A 3474-nucleotide genomic window follows, 5' to 3' on the forward strand; every position below is an offset into this window, starting at 1 on the left:
AGCTGGATCGATTCGGAGTAGAGGGTCACGAGCGGACACGAGGATCGGACCGGTCTGTGTGTTGTAAGGCGCAGTCACATCTTTCAACTCACACGATCAACATCCGGTCGAGAAAAGAAATCAGTCAGCGACCATTTCCCTGTCGAAATCTCGGTCCCGTTGGATGCGGATGCAAGTGTCTGCACTGAGTGTCATTGGGTATTACATCGCATTTTCTTCCTACCTCACTTAGTCCACCCCTCTCTTTCTCTCTCTCTCTCACTCTCTCTTTCGCTCCCCCCCTCTCTATCTCTCTGTCACACACACACTCTTTCGCTTTCTCTCTCTCTCTCTCTCTCTCTCTCTCCTTGCTTTACAGCACACAGCATGTCTCCTCATTTTCGCGTCTCTCTCTCATCTCGTCTCTCTCTCTGTCGTCTCCTCTCTCTCTACTCTCTCTCCTCGTCTCATCATCTCTCTCTCTCTCTCCCTCTCTATCTATCTATCGTATCTATAGCTTTTTGTGTGTGTGTTTTGTGTGTGTGTGTGTGTGTGTGTGTGTGTGTGTGCGTCGTGCGTGGCGTGCGTGCGTGCGTGCGTGCCGTGCGTGCGTGCGTGCGTGCGTGCGTGCGTGCGTGCGTGCGTCGTGGTGCGCTGCTGTGTGGTGTCGCGTCCCCTTCTCTCTCTCTCTCTCACTGCTCATCTCGCGTCGTCCCCCCGGTCTCTCTCTTCTCGAGCTTATCCCCCTCATCCTTTCTCGCTTTTCTCTCTCTCTCATCTCGTCTGTCTGCGTGTGTCCTTCCCCCTCTTCTCTCACCTCTCGCTGTTCGTCCCCCTCCTCTTTCGAGCTTTCCCACTCTCCCATCTCTCACCTTCTTCATCCCTCTCTCTCTGTGTCACCCTTATTCTCCTCTATACAAACTGTGCTATACGCGTGGCGGCGAGCGCGAAAACCTATAAATTATATATACGAACATTCACCGTTACGCCAGCACGCCAGAACGCGCTCCCGTGTAAAAAAACTAACATCGTGTGGTATATAGCAAAGAATATCGACACCGCTTGGCTAGCGCGGAGGTGATAGTCAGGATAGCCGTGAAGAAACGGGTTCAACTCGCGTCGCATTCGCAGTCGCGGTGGTTTGCGACAGAACGTTCGATAAATCGCGGTCGCCCACTTCACATGAGAAGGTGCCGAGCTGAGATCGGAGCTGGGAAGTGCCGCACCACGTGACACAACCGGAAGGATTTCTCCTTCGCGCACAAGTAGATAGTATAGCGCTGGGGCGATCTGTAGTATATATATATATATATATGTATATATATATATTATATAGAGAGAAGAGAGAGAGAGAGAGAGAGGAGTGAGAGGAGAGAGAGAGAGAGAGAGAGTGAGAGAAAAAGAGAGAGAGAGAGAGAGAGAGAGAGGGAGAGAGAGAGATAGATAGTGAGCTATAGTGAGAGAAGCGTGCGTGCTTACAACGGACGTGTGTTGTTCTGTTTATACGTGCATGCACACTGAGGCCACTTGCGCAGTGACGGTGGTACGTACGTGTGTCAACGATATATATATACGTAAGCCGCTGCAGCTTACGCTAATGTATCATTAGGTGAAGACATCTTTTACCCTGTGCTAATCTCAGATTTGTCTAGTTCAGCGTAAGATTGCTCATGCAGTAATATTATTAAAGCGAGCTATATCGGACGCACATCGAATGAATTGTGTTCATATATATATATATATATATATATGAATAGGTCATCGCTCGCCACGGCAGCTGCTATTTGAGAACATGTCTGCGTAGTAAAAAGGTACGTACGCACACGTAAATTCGTTTTTCTGCTACAGGGCTTCGGCCGTACACATATGATGGGGTTTTAGAATTAGGTTAGGATTAATTTTTAGGATGTAACCCTAAGTTATATAATTTAGGTTTAGCAGTAGGACTAGGTTAATTGTGGTTATGGTGAAGTCTATAGGTATACGGCTTAGGGATAAGATTAGTTTATGGTTAGGGCGAGGGTTAGGATTATGTTATCGAGAGAGAAAGGGTTAGCGCCATGTGTCGGCGTTTTTTGGCTTATTGTGCTTACTAATAATGTATGATGACGAACAGGAGTAGATAATAGGGAATTCCCTATTATCTACTCCTGATGACGATGTATGTACGAGGGTCCTAGTCTAGGATTGAATTAAAGACCAAGAGAATTGAAGTAGATCGAACTATCTGCCTGCCGTGGACTGATGAGGTAGCTGTTGGGGAAAAAATCAAACGAGTCTGTCATCGTTTATGTCGAAAGCTATATAGCGTGTCACTGTACGCATTGTGCATATGCGATGCTATGCATCGTGGGGGTTTTGTGACATGTTCGAGGGTTTTTTGTGACATGTTCGTGCATGGGGTTTTGTGGTTTTTGTGATTTTCGTATAGTGACATTTGCGTATAGAGGTTTTTATAGTCAGGTGTGCCGGCAAACGGACCGAGAGCATGAATTATTCGTGATGTTAGGCTGAGAACATAATTAGAACATTATTAGAGCGAGTTTTCTTGCTGACCCGTGGGTTTAGAAAGCTAGACACTAGACAGCATGATGATATAGCGGTGTGCGTAGGCGTGTATGCATGCGTACGTACGCGTGTGTGCATGTGCGCGTGTGTGTTTGTGCGTACGTGCGTGCGTGCGTCCGTGTGTCTTCGTGCGTGCGAGCGTGCGTGTGTGTTTGTGCGTACGTGCGTGCGTGCGTCCGTGTGTCTTCGTGCGTGCTGGTTTCGCGCAACGTGATCGCTGTGAGTGCACATTTACATGTGAAGGTGAAGATGGCGACTTAAACGTGCCTTGATCGCGGATTTCACCTTCACACGTGGAAGTAGAGAATGGATTTACATGAAAATGTTACCGCACTTGCTAACGCGCGGGCATAGCAAACAGACTGACAGATTTACACACGCACCGTAAAAGGATCCGCGTGGATTTATACAGTGTCGTACATCACTCCCTGATTGCCGTAAATGTGTATGCGATTGCACGAGCTATTTTGGGGAAATCGAATTGTGCTTCTGCGTAGTTTCAACAAAATGCATCGCTTTTCTCCCGTGCGCTCACTAAAACCCACGCAAGACGTACGCAATTCAGTAGAATGCACGTGTTTGCAAAACATATGCTGTCGTCCCATCCGTATACTTCCTCCGTTAAATACACGTTATACATTATTCCCTGATTACTATAAATGTTTATACGGTTGCACGAACTACTTCGGGGAAATTGAATTGGAGAGAAGCGAGAAATAGAGAGAGAGAAAGGAGTGTGCGAGTGAGTGGAAGAGAGAAGAGTACGAGAGAGAGAGAGCAGAGAGAGCGGAGACTGGAACGAGAGACGGAATTACAATAAAACAGAAGGGAATGAGAGACCCGAGAGACAAGAAGGGGAGAGAGGAGAGAGGAAGAGAGAGAGAGAGCAGAAGAAGAGGAGAGCGGGACGAGATGAGAGAGGAGCGA

Source organism: Priapulus caudatus, unplaced genomic scaffold (genome assembly GCF_000485595.1).
Source record: "Priapulus caudatus unplaced genomic scaffold, Priapulus_caudatus-5.0.1 Scaffold12, whole genome shotgun sequence".
NCBI lineage: Eukaryota > Metazoa > Priapulida > Priapulimorpha > Priapulimorphida > Priapulidae > Priapulus > Priapulus caudatus.